The following is a 19,459-nucleotide window of genomic DNA, read 5'->3' on the forward strand; positions in this document are numbered from 1 at the left end:
TCACTCCTCGTGGAGATGTCTTCTCAGTCCGATGGCTCTGCATATGAAGCCTGCTTACATACAGACACACGATATTTCATCTCATGGAAGGTACCATTAGTGAAGTGGCATCAGGATTTTATGTATCACAAAGAGAAAAACTGACCATTAAGCAATACATTCCATTCTACCACTTCGAATTTTTTAATGCTTATTGAATAAAATTGTTTCTTTCAGACATACATGTTTATGACATGTCACTCTTTTGTATACATAAAAAGGAAAATAAATTGGCTAATATATATCTTTAAAATTTACATTTAGAGTCTATTTTGAATCACACTTTGACTCAGAGTTATGTAGCTACATGATTTTTTTAAAAAATTTCCTCCTTGCCATCAAGATATAGCTTCAGTTTCATATTATTCTGGAATTTTCTTCCAAGCTGAAGACATCCAGTCTGTTATCATTCTGTCTTTTAGAAGACACAAAAGGAAGATTTTAGACAACAACCAGGACTTTTAAATTTATTCTTCCCTAGATGGTCCTTAATAGCTTATTGATAGAAACATCAAGAGATGCAGTGGCCTGGTCTTGCCACCCAGAATAACCCAAGTTCATGCATGTGCAGGCACTAGTAACTCTGTCACGACTGCCACTTGGCCAGCAGCAGCTGTAACTGCCATGGATTGTGAAATACGCCCTCAGTAAAAAGATGTTAAATGTGAACGGAAAGTACACTTTAGCATCAATAAAATACAATAGCCATACTCTTTAGTACCAGCTTCATCACTAATAAAAGTGATGTTCAGTGTCTCATCTGCTTTATCATTTAGTTGTGTTTTTCAATTTGCTCAAAATTTGGAGAGGAAGGATGGCTACCATTTATTGGGTCCCTTGAAATCCCAATGGGAAGTATCACGATTATTCTTAATTTACAAGTTAAAAAAGGAGGCTCAGTAAAGTTAAATAACTTTCCCAAGGATGCACAGCTCGGGGGCACACATGGACTGAATCCTGGCCTGCTGTACCGCAGCACTAACCAACAACTCACTGCCTTTTGTAAACGATCTGATGAAAGAGCTTTAAAGGATGGGTACCAGCTAACATTGAGAAGGACCAAAGATGTGCATGGTCTTTTCAGGAACCTCCAAGTTTTTCTCATTGCTGGAGGGCAGAAAGTAACAGAAAGGGGTTGTATGAAAAGAGAGCAAAAGGGAGCATTGCCCTTTGCAAGGATGAGAGGCAATTTTATAAAATAATTTATTTATTTATTCTAGCTTAAACATGATTGCCTGGGAAGCCTTCCCTACTTTTGCACTCCAGGTGAAGAGTCTCTGTGATCTGCTCCCATAACTTATACTTCTTCCATCTTAGAACTTATCACACTTTACTGTAATTACTAGTTTAACCATCTCTACCACTAACTGCAAATAAGCTCTGTGAGCAGAAGATTGATTCTGTCTAAGTCATCATCGTATTCCCAGAACTCAGTACGGGACCTGGCACAGAGTAGGTACCCCAAAACTGGCTGGCATCGGAACATACAACCCAGTTAGTGGTAAGCATGGGCTAGACAGCAAACGAGGATATCACATAAAAACAAGGGCAACTCTTGGATACATTTAAATACTGGACCGACATAACCAGGGTTATGCTTTGGTGAGACGTCTCTGGTTGCAAGGCCAAAAGAGAATTAGAGGGAACAGCATAAATACACACAGGCAGTTAGGAGGCCTGGACATGAAGCCCTGCAACAAGAAGGTGACAACAATGGGATGTTATTAGCATTTATGTCATACACAGTGGATTCATGAGAGACCTGCATAAGAAAAGGGCTGATGCAGAAACCTGGGGAATGAGACATTGCCATGCAATCCAGGAGATCTAACATTGACAAATATGGCAGAGATGAGTGGGAAAGAAGAGTCCATAAAGGAGGACAAGAGGAAGCGTCCAGAGAAATGCAAAGAACAGGAGAGCACTGTGTCAGAGACACTAAAGAAGAACAGAATTTATAGAAGGAGAAGGAAGATCTCTACCAGGTTCAAATCCAGCCAAGGGTAGAAGTAAGATTTCCATGGGATTACAAATAAGAGGTCATTTATGGCCTTGAAAAAGCAGTTTACCTGCAGTGAACACAGAGGCCTTTTGCCGTGGGCTGAGCTGAGGCTGGGAAATGAGAGCACTGGAGATAGCGTTTGAGAAAGTTTAGTTTTCTAGGAACTTCAACACGAAGAGAAGAGAACAATTAGATAAGAAGGAAGGGAATGTACAATGCAAGGAGAGTTGTCTTGTGATTGAATCCTATTGAGGCTGTAAGTAAACTGGGGGTAAGAAGTCATCAGAGAGGGAGAGAGTGAGGACGTGGAGAAGGGATATGTCTGAATTAGTGAGGTCTCTCATGACCTGGGAAGCTCTTCACAGAGCAACTGGATACTGTGAGCTTTCATGACAAGGGACACCCAAGGCTGTATCTGTTGACTTCCTGGTAATCAAGGCAGAGGAAATATACTCCACTCAAGGGAATTCAGGATAAATGGAAAGAGAGAAGCGGAAGGAATGGAGAGAAGGATGTCACTCTCATCAATCAGATAAATCACTCCTTCTTCACTAAGAAGGCAAAAATAGGAGGAAGAAGGACCAGAAATATTCCCTTCATATTGCTTCCTTCTGGAATGTGTGAAGAAATCCCCTCCGTACCCATGGATAGGAAGCAGAGTAAATATGAACTATACCATCTGACCCCCACCCCTCCCAACCTAGGGCAGTTCCCCAGCCCTCAACCTAGTTAAGGCCACTGCAGGAGACTAACAGAGAAGTCTGGTGCGGGGTTAGTTTCCAAGATATGTCAGCGCTTGACAGCAGAGGGTAATAGCTATTGCGGGGAGGGTCCTGCTTCATTTATTTGAACAGGTTCAGAGAGAATATCTCAGTTTTGATGTGTGGGCCTGAAAACAAACCCAGTGGGCCCTCTGAAGATCCAAAGATCAATACCCATAAGCTATCCAAAGGCTATGCATAAGGCCTGATCATTGAATAATTTTACATCCCAAGCACACAAAACATTTGTGATTCTCAACACATTTTTGCAAACCATTTGATTTCACTTGGAACAGATTGCTGTCAGGAGGAACATTTTCCAGGTGGGAAGTTCCCCTTTGTTTCACCCTTGGCAGCCCTTCCTGACAGTCTCAGGCACATACCTGCACCTTCTGCTGTGAACCTTTTCCCTCTAACCCTTTCTGGGGCTAATGAACCCCTCTCAGCAGCAAATCATTCCTTGAGCCTGTATTACATCTCTTCTTCCCAGGATTTGCTCCATGGGTATAATTGGCTGCATTCCGCTCCCCTCTGTCCATAACACCATAGATCATGCAGGCAGAGATGGATGCCTAGTGAACTAGAACAAGCTTATGGCTTCAGGAAGGCATTAAGATATGCATATTTTATTTTATCATCCTTTGGGTATAGGGTAGCCAAGGCTTGTGTTTTCCTAAATAACCTCCCTGGGTAAATAGTATATGGATAAACAATGCATTATATAGCTTACACCCAATAAAATCCAAAGGCCACTTATAGGGGAAAACAAGTCCAAAACCTTCCCTTCTCATGACTCCTTTCTTTGCGTGATTGATGAAGTCTGCGCTTCTGTTGCAGAACATGAACTCAATTAAAACAGTTCCTATACATTGCTGCTGGAATCACTTTGGAATGTCCCCATCCTATAAACATATCATATTATAATATTAATGTGAAACCTGCTCACTTTATTGCCTCAGTCCCTTCACAGTTCATTGGTTTACCAGATGCCAAGCATACATCCCCTTCACTGTGTGTGTATGTGTTTCATCGTGGAGGATGCATTATCAGTCCCATCCAAAGTTTCTCGCTGAGGTTTTTCCTATCAATTGTTTCCTTATGGTTCCTAGCATATGGACAGTTTATTCTCTCATCAATCCTCAATGGGCCATTTGTGTCCTTTATAATAATAACAGCATTAATGGATGTGTTCCCATTTCAGGATGTACCATTATCTCAAGCTAATTTAGTTAAACAGCACCACAACCCTGTGTCCCTGCTTTCTTTTGTTCATCACACTGTTCTCCCACACCCCAAAAGAATGTGCTCCTGAGCTGACAAAGCTCATTCTTCTTATTAGAGAAGCATGGAGGGTCATTGGATGAGGGTTTGTGGAGACCACAATTGGTTAGTGGGAGCAGAGTCACAAGGGGAAGACAAGAAAGGATTAGGGGAAGAAATTAAAGTTTTTTCTGCCCAAGAGTTTTGTGGTCTAATAAAATGAGCATGGACAGAAGTTGACTCAAATCACAGCTCTGCCACCTACCAGGTTTTTGACCTTGGAAAATTTTAGTGCTTTGAGTTTTGATGTCCTCATCTATAAAATGGGCACAAGAATCCATTTTTATATGGCTGTTTAAAAGAACTAACAACATAATGTAAGGAGAGTCCTTAGCACATGGTTGGAACTCCATCAGTGTTAGCTTCTTTCGGCTTCTTCCTGCTTCTCAACTTGAGTTTCTCCAGCGGATGCCATTAGTTTATATTGCAGTCGTGTGCTGCCCTACACAGAAGGTGTGTTTCTAAATAACGGGTGTAAATTAGATTAGAGAAATGAGTCATATTTTAAATGTAGTGGAGAGTATGCTTTTTAAAGTTCTGCTGTGTTGCATTCTCTTCTGAAACAAAGTCACCTTGTTACCCATAACAAGTGTGCATATAGCAATAGGTTGTTGTACAAAAGACTTTCTAGAGCTGAGTTATAGAACTTCCTCTTCTCTGTGATCACTGAAATAATGATACTATCACTGAATAACACTTACTGAGAGCTTACTCAGCTACTATTTTATGTATATTCTTTACATTCTGTGTGAAATAGACACCATATTATCCTCATCTCATGAACAAGAAAACTGAGACACAGAAAGATCACACAACATGTTCAAGGTCACACAGTGAGTGGCAGTGTGGCTCTCCTGCAAGACTTTAGGGTGGGAGCTTATTTTAAATGGAACCCCAAAAGAAACACATAAAATCACAATCTCCCTCAACCCAAGGCTTCTTAAGAACCTAAATTGTATTTTGTGTTCATCTTAAGAACCTCTAATTATACTCTCTACTTAAGGTTCTTAAGGACATAATTGTACTCTAAAAGTTTTCTTTAAAACTGCATTTCCCCCTTAGACCACAACTGAAATCTGCCACCTGACTATTCATCCTGCCAGAGAAACAAGATGGATGTCATTTTAGAGCTCATCTTAAACTTTCCAATTCCGTGGGTTCTTTCTAAAGACCAAAAGTCTCGTTCTGTCCATCCTTATGTGAACTCGTGTTAGCTAGGACACTGTGCATTAGACTTTGAGATCTAAAGAAGCAGAATGGGGACATTGAAGAGTCTGGGAAGGTAAGGAAAGGACAAGGTATGAATAAACCTCAACAATTTTATCAATCGAGATGGAAGACAGAAGGTAGAAATCTAATTACTCATTATCAATTCTGCAACAAACCTCATTCTGGGTATTTTCAACAAGGCTGTGTTCTGGGTATTTTCAACCAGGTATTTTCAACTGTGCAAGTGCCTCAGCCCTGATTTTCATATAGTCATTTTACTTAACCATCAGGGAAAACTTGATTGTTGAATGTCTTAGTCCATTCAGGCTGCTATAATAAAATACCTTAGACTGAGTAATTTGTAAACAACAGAAATTTATTGCTAACATTTCTGGGGCCTGAGAAGTCCAAGACTGAGGCTCCAGAAGAGTCAGTGTCTGCTGAGGGCCCACTCCTCATTGATGCACTTTCTAGCTGTGTCCTTGCCTGTCAGAAGGGCTGAACAAACTTCCTTAGGCCTCTCTTATAAGGTCACTAATTCCATTCGTGAAGAGTCCATCCTCACGATACTGCTCGAAAACTTCCTAAAGACCCCACCTCTTAATACCAACACTTTGGGGGTTAGGTTTCAATGTATAAATTTTGGGGAGACACATGCTATGCATTCAGATCCCAGCAATCTATATTGACAGCTTGACACATTTGTATCTCATTTGAAAACAGCTAAGAATTCAACTCCAAAGCCAACCTATGCTATCAGACTTGTTCTTAGAAATTCATCTTTTCAATATACCCTTATTTTATCCCGTATTTAACTTGGAAAGAATTTAGGAGATGATGCTTAGCTTTATAATATCATTTATGCCAGGATCCGTGTAAACAACAGATGTCTCTCTACTATTCCCATCACTCAAAGTGACTCATCCGAATTTCTCCACTTTATAACACATGATTCCCTCATTCTCAAAAAAAGAACAATAGGAATATAGCCCAGGGTATCATGGGGCTTGGTACAACATTACACAGCATTAGAAATGCTCAGGAAACCCAACCCTTAGTGATTGAGAGTCCCTGTGCTCAGGAGAGGGTAGAGATTCCAGTCCTCAATCAACCTTCTACTTCCTAATCTAGAAAGAAATTAAGGCACCCACCCAGGCAAATGAATGACCAATGGGAAACCTAAGACTCCTAGAGGGTAGGGGTAACTCAAGACTATCCTCCTAAAATTTTGGCTTCAAGGAACACCTCCTCTCAGGTCTCATAGCCTTGTTCCCCCCGCCCCCCCACCTCTCTATTTACATCTCTTCCTGGGTAAAGACTCCTGGCAAAGGCAGGATATGAACAAGTAGGTGGAAAATCGTTAACTCAAGTGTAAGCCATTCTCCAAACCCTGAAACTCCTTCCTGTCACTTGTACTCTTTTTTTTTTTTTTTTGATTCTTCAGAAAAAAAATTGGTTAAATTTCACGGAAATCTGGCATATTTTATTTTATCAAAATGGTTTTGAGATTTGGGGCAAGAAGGAGTCACTCATACATTCCTGAGGACCCCAACAGTTTGGATCATGCCTCCTATGTGGCTGGTCCCTCCCTTCTCTCTGAAGAAGCTCAATGCCTACCTCAGTGTCAGCTTCACTCAGTCAGGGTTATTTTCAATGCCAAGTAATTTGGGCAGGGCTGTCAGTCTTGTTAGGACTGTCCTCCTTGGTACTGGCAATAGCCCAGTTAGTGCTTCTCCCAGCAAGCAGCCTCAAGACTGGACAATCACACCTTGCTGAATGTCTTGAGCTGTCCAGGGTTGAACACTCACCTCTACAGACAGCTTGTAACTCACATTACATGGTCCTCAGGGAATGTTGGAGAACACACAGGAGGTGCACAGGAGGGCCTGAGCTGAAGTGAAAGGAGCCAAGGCAGCTCCCACTCTGCAGAGACTGCTGTTCTAGGAGTGTCATCAACATATGTTTCACTCAGGCCTTTTCAAACAGCAACAGGGGTCTAGTTGGTCTGGTTCTTTAGGTCTGCTACTAGGTCAGTCACTAGAAGAAGGCAGTTGTATGAGCCAGCCTGGGAAGATGTTAGCAAAATCACAGTAACTGCAAGGCCCTGACTAATCACCTGTATATTCTCACGACAAGCCTAATGCCTGGTACATGAATAGTTAAGGCTACTTTCAGAATGCAGTCTTAAAATACATTATAGAAGACCTGTGAAGTGGCTCACACCTTTTCGGGAGGCTGACATGGGAGGATCACTTGAGCCCAGAAATTCAAGACCAGACTTGGCAACATAGCAAGACCTCATCCCTAAATTTTTTTTAATTAGCCTAGCATGGTGGTGCCTGCCTGTAGCCCCAGCTACTCAGGATGCTAAGGCAGGAAAATCTCTTGAGCCCAGGAATTGAGGCTGCAGTGAGCTATAATTGTGCCACTGCACTATAGCCTGAGTGACAGAGAGAGACTTTACTCAAAATTAATTAATTAAAATAATAATTTCAAAATGTAAAAATAGATAGATATATTATTGGTTTTTCTTTGCTTCGCTTTCTCTCTTGATTGACTCTACTGATACGGCCATTAAGAAAAGAGACAATCCCAAGATATAGACACATACTCCTTGGCTGGGTCTCCTGATGCAAAAGCTTTTGGTACACCTATGAGGCCTCTAGCACTAAGAAGTCAGATCTTAGAAAGCCTGCCAGGAGCTTATTAATCTTCCTTAAGAATTTTTCAGGAATTAGAACCAAGACAATTTGAGGGTTGAAATTCAGGTACTGCTTGGTTGACTAGAACCCAGCACGCCTGTTACAAATGGCACTAGTCTGGAACCAGGAATATTGAGCCAGCTCAGCTCATCTGCCCTAAGGATCTTGTCTTAACTTGATCATTTACAAAGAGCCTATTTCCAAATATAGTCACGTTCATAGGTACTGGGGGTCAGGACTTCAACATCTCTTTGGGGAACACAATTCAACCCAAAACAGAAAGCTTTATGATGCCTGTGAAACTCGAGCTGGATCTTGAAGAATGTAAAGGATTTCTATAGGTGGTGAGGAAAAGGTCTGTTGCATTCTAAGGAGGGAAAACGGCACACAGAAAGGACACGGAGACCGGGCAGGGTGGCTCACATCTGGAATCCCAGCACTCTGGGAGGCTGATGCAGGAAGATCATTTGAGGTCAAGAATTTGAGACCAGCCTGGCCAACATGGCAAAACCCCATCTCTACTAAAAATACAAAAATTATCTGGGTATGGTGGCAGGCACCTGTGATCCCAGCTACTTAGAAGGCTGAGGCAGGAGAGTCGCTTGAACCTGGGAGGCAGAGGTTGCAGTGAACTGAGATCACACCACTCCTGCAGCCTAGGCAACAGAGCAAGAATTCTCAAAAAATAAATTTAAAAAGGATGTGGAGTTTGAAGTAAGCAAAAGCTTACTCCATGGGACAACAAAGAAGCCAGCTAATTAAAGAGGAAATTCTTGGAAATCAAGTTGAATAGGGAATGTGGGTCTGATGATGGGGAGTTTGGGCTGACAGATAGACTTTAACTTAATACAGTTTGAAAAGAGAGCAAAGAACTGGCGTGGTGCATGGTGAAACCCTAATGTCTAGGGAACCCAGGTTAAGACAAAGGATAAAATTATGTACGCTGTTAATCAACAACCATATTCTAACTTTTTCTAGGTGGTGGGAAGAGATTGGAGTTTCATGAAACAAACATTATGCTTGTTTCATATTCATAGAGTTTCATCCTCTGTATAATTATAAATTGAGATAAGTGCTCAGAGGAAAAGAACTTGTCTCTCTAGAGCGCATAGCGAAGGAGCTTGACCTAGACAAGGTTACGAAAGGCATCTCTGGAAGGCGATGTTTGCCCTGAGAGCTGTGGGATGTGCAGGAGTTAAGCAGGTGCAGTTTGATAGGGAAGAAGGAGGGCGAGGTATATGGAATAGAAGAGTGGTGTGGTCAAAGAGTCTACATGGGCCCAAGGGCTGCACACTCAGTAGATGTCACTCAGGAAGCTGTTTTAAAAGTGTGAATGCCTGGGTTCTACCCATGCACTGGAGATCCCTTGTAAAATGGAAATGCAGTCCCTGGGGAGAGAGTAGTAAGTTTATGGCCTAACCTTGATCTACTAAGTGGGTCTTGAGTAGCACATGGCCTGTCAGATTTAGGGCCTGCCCTAAATAAAGAAGGAAAGTTTGATTTTCAGTGTTGCCTTTTTCTGCTGTCATAGGCCACCACCTTTCTTCTTATCCTCTATCCCGTTCCCGTCCACAATCCATGCCTACCCTGTGCAGTAGTGCGCGCGCACGTGCACACACACACACATACACACTTCTAGTGTCCATTTCTCTGCTTGCCAAGATGTCTTCCAAAGTTCTTCTCTCTGGCCTACTTTTTCAGGATGTGCCCCAGACTGAGGGCCTTTCATGATCCCTCTCTGCAAGAACACTAACCTGACCCATTTTATAATCACTCAGGACCTTGCTTTCTGCTTGCTAGTCAATAAAGCTATCTATAGTCACATGTTGAATGGTAAAAATCATTCCAGATAATCATAATAACTCACATGTAAGGATATGTGGTACCATAACTTAAAATGGCATTTTAAACACTGCATTCATTTAATGTTTCTAGCAGAACTAAACTGTTGTGCGATACTAGCTACACTCAACAGGTGATGTGATGTGTCATCATTGACCAAGGTCAGGCAGCAAACTTGCTACTCTCCCCAGGGAATTACATTTCCATTTTACCAGGGGTCACCAACCTCCTTTTTAAAGCAGAGGAATAGTTGGTATCGAGTTCCTCTCAAAGCAAGCCTTGAAGGGATTAGGGTGGGGATCCAGGGTAATTGGGCAGGAGGAAACTTTTAACACTGCAATATATGCAAGACAATATAGTAGAGGGATCAAGAGTAGTATGTCTGGGCTTTTGAATGAAAAGTCTTGAGTTCAATGCCCACTACTGCAATGTATTAACTGTGTCATCTTGTCCCAGTTGCTTAATCTAACTCCCGTTTCCTCAGCTGAAAGTGAGGTTAATAGTAGTACTGACCTCGTAAAAGGGGTGTAAAGTTTAAATGAGATAATTCAATGAAAGCATTTAACGAAGTGTCTAGCACAAATTAAATCTACTTTTAAATTGTTGTTATTAAACCACATAGGCAACTGCCTTCCCTTTTGTGAGACTGGCCTTAGAGACAGCCAACAGAAAATGAAAGTGAATGTGCTTGCATTGGTGGGAGGTGGGAAGATAAGGAGAAAGAATTGGGAGAGCAAAGGAAAGAAAAGACTACAAAGCCCTCCGCTCACGTGGCCCTCTTCTGATTCCACCAGCCCAGGTAGGCCATTTTCTTGCCCTGCCAGAAGGAGTAGAAATTGAACTGTGATCTGGAGAGCTATCTGTTCTAATCATTAGTCAAACACTGGGAGCCAGTTAGACCTAATTGTCTTTGAAACATCTGAAGCCCAAACACTTTTTCTGGAGGTCAGGCTGCATAACTGAGAAGGGGGCAGAGGTACCTGGGATGAAAATAAAGGCATAATAGGTTCATATAGTTGGTCTGAAAATTAGCTTTAGGGATCTCCTTACGTTTGTTTCTTAATGGTGTGAAACACAATAATGGCTTTGGCCATAATAAAGATGAATTAGGGGGTTTTTTTCCCTGAAAAATAATGAAACTTTAGTAAACATCCCAGGTTTATCACTTAATTTATCCCTAGCTCAGGGGGAAAGAGACCTCCCCCCAACCCAGTCCCCATTTTTAATATTCCAAGCTACTAGATTTCAATAACCCACTCTCTAGCAATGTGTGTCTCATTTCCCTGGACAGACCAAATAGGCAATAACAGCCTCTCGGTTAGAACACTAATGTTGTAATTTAGAACTTCTGTCAAGATGAAAGATCTTTGCTGGGATCCTCAGAGGGCCCACAGCAACACTTCAACCCGGGCCCGGATAATGAAGTTTTCATTATTAAATAAAGATATTTTAGGAATGTCATAAACCATAAATCCACTCTCTTCTATTGCCCTGCCACCTTATTGTGTTTATTTCTAGCAAAAGTCCATCCTCTCTCGATTGCCCCAACTCCTCCAAGCTTGGTGTTTCTTGCCTTACAACCCCCTAAGCCCACTGTGATGCACTTACGTTGCCATGGTGACAGAAGACTGTGTCTTCTCCCACATTGAGACCCAAAGGCTATAAAAGAGGAAGGTGTCTGGAGAAGAGGACTGCCTGCTCCCTCTCCCTGTTGGCCTCCTCCTCCCACCTTGTTCTGCCAATCAGCTGAGAGACTGATTCCGCACAGCTTTATCTCACCTCAAGGAAATGCTAACATGCACCATCAGGTCTGGGTGTTCTTAAAAATTATGGCACAATCAATTTTTAATGTAAATTTAGTGCTGGTTGGAAGCTTTAGACTCTGAGTCCCAGGAAAATGATTCATCGGTTTATTCATTTGCCAAATATTGGGGTGTGGTTTTCTCAAACTCCACCTGCCTTAACCTGGTTCTGCTCTTGCCCCTAAGATCACACACAGCCTTACTGAGGCTGCTTATGCCAAGCTCAGGAATCTGCCCATGTAGATCCAGCCCCGTGCTGGAGAGCAAAGGGGAAGAAAAACAGACACTCTTATTTTCCCAAGGCCTGGTGACACAACAGCGTCAGAGGTCAAAGAGAGCTCAGACGAATCCCAGCGGACTCCACAAATAAAAGAAGCAGGACATCTGAAATTAGGAACTCATTTGGTCACCCCCAACCCACTACTGAACCACACCTGACAAGCCAGCTGTCTTAAAGATTCAGGGGAAACTTTCTAGTCTATCACTGTGAAGTGAAGGAACTCGCTCATATTTGCATGTAACCAAATGTCTCTTTGCTGTGAATTAGGCTCATATTCAAAGGAGATGAAGATCTACTTATAACAGTACACAATATTATGTTCTTGGAAGGGGAGCGTTAATACTTAGGGAACTAGCTTGTGCTTGTATTTTTGTTTATACTCATGATCCAATTGAAAGCAAAGAGAACTGTAAGATTAATCAAGGAAGAATTTGTAGATATATCTGAGGAAAAAATGATGACTCTATATGGCTTCCAGCCATCTCTGTGTAGTTTCTTCCATCACAGTGATATATGACATTGAACAGATTAAGCAATACGATATAATTTTTAAAAATCACTTTTTCATCTCCATTGCTCAGTGAGCTTCAGGAACAGTTGGTCTCAGCAAAAAGCACTCTTTTATGAAAGCATCTGAGAATCTAAATTATGAAATATATATATATACACACACACACACACACACATTTTATACATATATATATCTCCAAAAGTCCATCTAGGAGCACGTATCAGTTTGGGACATTTATTGGAAAAGAACACAACAAGCCATAGAATGCTATCAGCACTTGAATTAATTGAAAATAAATTTCCCCTCCCAGTACTACGAAATGAGGAATGTTTGTGTGATAACGCACACCGGCCTGTAATAGGTTGCTAAGATTCCACTAATTAAAAAAAAAAATCTCATTTGAAGATAGTTAATGGTTACTGCATTTCCACAAAGCGCTAGTCAGACTACATTCCCCTGAACTTCAGGGTCTGTGCTGATTACTACTCAATTAGTTTTGATTCAATTCACTGAAGAAAAATGTCCATTTCATTAGTGTGGAGAAATAACCATTGGACACGAAATATATTTCCAAGCATTGCTATGGCAACCGAGATGACACAGCTCAGCTCAGAATGTTAATGCCTTCCCTGGGACTATGTTTTTAAGTCAGCATATGGCCATTAAGCCTTGCTGGGTTGAGGTGGCTCCTGCCACATCGCCACTGTGATTGGCAGGCAGAAGAACACATGGCACTCCCAAGAAGGCTCACTTCCTGCCACTTGCCTCCCCTGCCACTCCCCTGTGGGCTGGGCATATCAGCAACAGCATAGATTGTTGTTTTGCAAGTCCCCAAGGCCCCTCCTTATGTGACATGCAAAAGTCCAGCTGGGCAGTGAGAAACGCAGTCTGTCATCCAGGTGTGTTTTCCTATGTGTTGTCTGTTTTGTGAATGCGTGTGACTGTCTGGGTGATGAACTGACTTTTGAGCTTGTCATTGCTAGATTCCTGCCAGCACAGTATTGACAGAGAGGTGAGGAGCAAGTGGTCCAGCAGTTCAGTAAATATGACGGCTAATCTGAAGCACTCTGCCCACTTGAGGGAGACGTGATTCTCATCTGCACCCGCCCCTCCAACAAGACATGTAGACAAAGGATGGGAAAACAGATTCTAGATTACCAAAGCAAAAAAATGGATCTGTTTGTATGGAGTAGGGAGCAAACATGCCAATACCACTCTTCAGGAATAATAGATGTGGCCATTATTTAGATGTTAATTAAGGAATAACCAAATTAAACCATAAGAAAATTTCATTTGAGAGACCAAATTTTCCAGGTTAAATGGATAATTGCCCATATTTTCCCTTACACCATGGCAGCATAATCATAGGTCACCAACTAATGATTAATTGCTGTATACTGTGTTCAAGGATCCATGCCTTAGGATACAAGGGTTAAGTATATACAGCCTACGCCCTCAAGCGACCGTTTAGTAGGGAGATAGAATATGAACTATTAATGAAAGCTACTATGTATTGAGTACTCACTATGTGCCTGGAAGTATACTAAGTACTTTATATGCAGTAGTACTGTAATCCTCATATTAGTACTATGAAGAAGATGTTAGCTCCATTTTATAACCAAGCACACTGAGGCTTAAAAAAGGAACTTGGCTAGTCAATTACTAGGTCAATTACAGCAAGTAATTGGCAGAGCTGAATTCAAACACAAGTCTCTCTGACTCCACAATCACTTCAAACCACCATGCACACTGCCTTTCATGTATACATGAATAGAAAACGCAGGCTGTAACTATTCAGGGCCCAGTGACTTACAAAAGTAAATACTTGATCTGTAAGGAAAGCAGCAAAGTCTGATGGCATTTAATTAATTTAACTTCCCTTTTAAAAATTCATCTTCAAAGTAATGGGCAAAATCATAGTGTCCCCTTTCTTCCATTAAGCAGATGTTCTACACATTGCCCTCCTGCTTCTTCTGTGACCACAGGGAAAGGAAGCACAGCTGCTGCAAGAGCTGCCAAAAGGCAGGGAGCAAGAGCTCATTCCACAGCAAGAGCAAGCTCACAGTCGGTGATCTCAGTGTCAGAGTCCCACTCTAGTCTCTTGGGATCCTATGCATCTGAGCTTCTCTATGTTTAATCATCATCATGTCACCATCAAAAATATTTATTAAGCTGCTGCATACATATGGTTCTGGTCACCCCATTTGTTCTTACTCCCTTGGCACATTATGTAATTTCACTCTATTTGTTTCCAGTTGTTTGACATAATTTTATATCATCTTTATACCTCTTCAGACACAGTGCTCAAAACACCTTGAACTCTCTGAGTTCACAGAGTAGATTCTTACCCTTCTCCTTGCTTGACCGTAGTAGGAGCAGTGGCTCTTGGTTCAGGGCTGGCCCAATGGCTGTCTCTTCCATGTGGAGCAGAATTAACCAACATAGGTGGGGGCTTGCAATCTAAAATGATGCCAGAGATAAAACATGCAATGGGTACACACGCCACTCAGTAGATGGGCTTTGTTGCTAGAATAGCCTTCATCAAAATGTGTTCTAAGGAAACCTAATTTCTTGGAATGTTAAAGGATGTTATAGTGACACAGCTCAGAACATGTTACTCCAAAACATGGCACCTTGGCATTTAAGAAAAGAACAGAAGCAGGAAGGTCTCTATGACCTTTGCCATTCTCCCCTGAAATGGGCCATAAAATAATTCTCTGACTTTTCTCTAAAGTAGGATGTAAGACCCTCATTCCAAAGGAGTCCTCCCCGTACCCAGAGAAAAGTAATGAAGACACAGGGACACAGAGAAAACATAAACAAGGCCAGGTGCAGCGGCTCACACCCGTAATCTCAGTACTTTGGGAAGCCAAGGTTGTAAAATGACATAAGCTCAGGAGTTTAAGATCGGCTTAGGCAATGTGGCAACACTCTATCTTTACAAAAAACTTAAAAAGCTAACTGGGCCTGGTGGTACATGCCTGTGATTACAGCTATTTGGGAGGCAGTGACAGAAGGGTCTCTTGATCGCAGGAGGTCAAGACTGCACTGAGCCACGTTTGAGCCACTGCACACAAGCCTGAGTGACAAAGCAATACCCTGTCTAATTTGGATTTTTATTAACAAAAAGAATCTGAACAAACAGGCCTGGCTAATAGGTTTCCCCCAATTTATTACCTGTCCTCCTATCATAACTTCTGCACCACTGTGCATAAAAATATAATCATTTCTGTTTCTTTGGGCCTTCATTTCTGAAGGCTCTCATGTTAGGTAAAAGTTAAATATATTTGTATGCTTTTCTCTTGCTAATCTGTCTTTTATTATAGGGGTCTCAGCCATGAATCTAAATGGGTAAGGTAAATATATTACTTCTCCCCTACAATAGAAAAACAAAAAGGGGAAGAGGAGGTTCTCTGGTCAAGTATGTTTAGGAGATGCTGTGTTAAACAATGTTAATCACATTTGTTTATTTCTGCCAAGGTCCTCAGAGCTCTTAATATACTAATATATTATATGACTCTTTAAGTGAAGAGAATGGAGGGAAGCATTATCTATAGAACCATTTCTGTGCTGGAGCACTGAGGTACCAGTGTTTTGCAAGTTCTGGAAAACATAAAGCAGGGGTCATTTTAGGAGTCTAACCTGTGTACCTACATCAGGAAGCTTGGAAAGTGGCTTAGACCACTGGGACTTTTTGCATGAAGATTCCTAAGCTTCATGGGAGAAATGTTAAGGACTTTGGGGCTGATATTTGAGCCCAGGAAACAGGGCCACCAAATTAAGGCTTACAAATAAGACAAAATAACAACAACAACAAAAATCTGGCCCCCAATCCCAAAAAGGGCTGGAAATCAGCCACCCTGAGGTAGGAAAGAGTGCAGGAGGCAGGAGTGAAGGAGGCAGCAAGTGGCTCAGAACTAACCTAGTACAATAATTTATAATTTCTAGAGAAATTCTCTGTATAGAATTGAATATGTTGAGAAATGTGAGACAGAAAATCCTGACTGAATGGATTTCAACACTAGGGACATTGATACACTCATCTAATAAGAAGTCAAGGGTTCCAATCTTTAGAATCTCTGTGATTTTCTTGGTTCACACCTCACATTGCTTCTTGGATCCCACATCAGCCCTTTCCTTGAGTTTGTTCTTTCATTTTGCTGAAGTAGATAACTTAGGAAAGATACATCGAGCAAATTTTCTAAGATCCCGAATGTCTACAAATATTCCTGTTTTCCTGTCACAGTTGATTAACAGTTGGCTAGGTCTAGATTGAAAATCTGGGTTACAGATGTTCTTCCTGGAAACATTGACGTCATTTCTCCATTGCCTGTTGGCATCCAGTGATACTGCTGAGAAATTCAATGCCAGCTTAATTCTTTTTGCTTACGTGTAACATTTTTTTCTTGCACTGACTTCTGGGATCCTCTTTTAACCTTAATGTTCTGCAATATTGAATGTCTAGATTGGGGTTTATGATTGTTTTACCCTATTCAGACCTCGCTGATCCCTTTCAATCTGCAAATTTTCTTTTCTTTTTTTTTTTTTTTGAGACGGAGTTTCGCTCTGGTTACCCAGGCTGGAGTGCAATGACGCGATCTCGGCTCACCGCAACCTCTGCCTCCTGCGTTCAGGCAATTCTCCTGCCTCAGCCTCCCGAGTAGCTGGGATTACAGGCACGCGCCACCACGCCCAGCTAATTTTTTCTATTTTTAGTAGAGACGGGGTTTCACCATGTTGGCCAGGATGGTCTCGATCTCTTGACCTCGTGATCCGCCCGCCTCGGCCTCCCAAAGTGCTGGGATTACAGGCTTGAGCCACCGCGCCCGGCTCAATCTGCAAATTTTCTATATTGTCTCTTTCTCAAATCTTTTTTTTAGCATTTAGAGATTCTAGATAAATTCCTTATGTCATCTATACATTCTCTAGTTTTCTATTTATCTCTCTAATTGCTCTAGATTCTAGAAAATTTCTTCAACTCATCTTCCTATCATTCTACTAATTTTTTTAAACAATTAAATATTAACAGTTGCATTAGTTAGGGCAACACTATCTGCTGCTATAATAAATAACCCCCCCAAATTTCAGTGGCTTGTCATAATAATCACTAACTTCATGCTAGCATAACTGTTTGAACACAGGTTCCCCTGTTCAGCAGGCAGCTCCCCGACTTAAGAAGAATCAGGGGATTTGGATGCCATCCTCCAAGGCCTTGCATCCCCTTGCATTCAGCCAGAAGAGCAGAGAAGATGACGAAAATCTTCTCAACAGCCTTGATGTGCAAATGTCACATGTCTCTTCTGCTCACATTCCATTGATGAAAATAGTCATTTCACCCCACTAGATGCAATGGGGAGTAGTAGGGGGCACTGTAAAATGTACTTCCTGGTTAACTGCTGCTTCCTATAATAACTATATACTTGGGAAGGAGGAACACAAATTTTGTATTCAATTGATGATCATTAGCAGTCGCTACAGCAATTATATATAAATATATTTTGTTGTTGTTGCTGTTTTGTTTTTTGGGGATGGAGTTTCATTCTTGTTGCCCAGGCTGCAGTGCAATGGCACGATCTCGGCTTACCACAACCTCCATCTCCTGGGTTCAAGCGATTTTCCTGCCTCAGCCTCCTGACTAGCTGGGACTACAGGCATGTGCCACCATGCCAGGTTAATTTTGTATTTTTAGGAGAGACGGGGTTTCTCCATGTTGGTCAGGCTGGTCTCAAACTCCCAACCTCAGGTGATCTGCCTGCCTGAGCCCCCCAAAGTGCTGGGATTATAGGCATGAGCCATTGGGCCCAGCCTATATATTTTTTTTATGTTTGTGAGTTCAGTCATGTTCTCCGATTGTTCCTTGCCCACAGTATACTTATGTCTTTTGTTCGTAAATGATTGTATCTTTTTCTTTCTTTCTTTTTTTCTTTTTCGGAGGCAAAGTCTCTCTCTATCACCCAGGCTAGAGTGCAAGAGTGCAGTGGCATCATCTCAGCTCACTCATCTCAGCTCACTGCAACCTCTGCTTCCATGGTTCAAGTGATTCTTCTGTCTCAGCCTCCCAAGTAGCTGGGACCACATACCACCATGCCTGGCTAATTTTTGTATTTTTGTTAGAGAAAGGGTTTTGTCATGTTTCCCATGCAGATTTCAAAGTCCTGACCTTAAGCAGTCTGTCCACCTCAGCCTCCCAAAGTGCTGGGATTACAGGAGTGCCACTTCTAAGGTCAGTTAATCTTTGTTATCTTGGCCATTCTTTTTTTTTAAATTATTTTTATTTTGTGGTTTTGAAGTCAGTATTATTTTGAATACTTGTTCCCAGTGGTCTTGGCCACTCTCATTCATGCTATTGTTTCCTTTGTGTTCTGGAGATCCTTGTTTATGTATATTAAAGAATTGAGATGTAGGTTGATTTTCTGAGTAGATGGATGGAGTTCATCTACTGTGGGTTTGTAGGCCTAATACTCCCAGCAGACCTCTTTCTTGGTGGGAGAGCTGATGTCTTTGTATAAGGGTGGGTGTATCCACTAGCAGTTTCACACGAGGTTATGAGGAGTCAGAATGGGAGAGTCAGCAGCCACAGACTGCAAGCTCCACAGGTGCCAGGAAAAGAAAGACTACTCTGGGCCACCACTCCCAATCAAGAAGCCTTGGTTGCTCTGGGGAATTCATCTCTGGAAAACATCTAGATGTTTTCCTAGGAAGTTTGCCTGTCATTCTGTGAATAGGACAGGATAGCAGAGGGTGGAGGATGGATGCAATCAGCAAAGCTTCCACAGATGAATCATAGATTAACCCACCTTTTTGCAATTACTCTTTCCCCTTCTGCCCTCCTTACCAACACCAAGCTGCAAGTGTGTCCAGGTTTTAATCAGCATGCGCATCCTACCTGCACTGCAGCCTCACCCAGGAAATGCTCCAGCCTGGACTGCTTCTACCACTGTTTCCTCTGTTAACATGCTTCCATTCATTCCATCTGATGCACTGTAATCTC

At 41.9% G+C, this 19,459-nt stretch overlaps 1 long non-coding RNA gene across 1 annotated transcript in view; it reads right to left on the minus strand.

The window, feature by feature from the left end:
* The window catches only part of LOC144580335 (uncharacterized), a 77,063-nt gene extending 57,621 nt beyond the window's left edge, over positions 1 to 19,442 (minus strand). The window contains exon 1 of the long non-coding RNA XR_013529639.1: positions 14,817 to 19,442. This is a non-coding gene — a long non-coding RNA (uncharacterized LOC144580335). The remainder of the gene's footprint in view (positions 1 to 14,816) is intronic.
* Between the last annotated feature and the right edge of the window lie 17 nt (positions 19,443 to 19,459).

Source organism: Callithrix jacchus, chromosome 19 (genome assembly GCF_049354715.1).
Source record: "Callithrix jacchus isolate 240 chromosome 19, calJac240_pri, whole genome shotgun sequence".
NCBI lineage: Eukaryota > Metazoa > Chordata > Mammalia > Primates > Cebidae > Callithrix > Callithrix jacchus.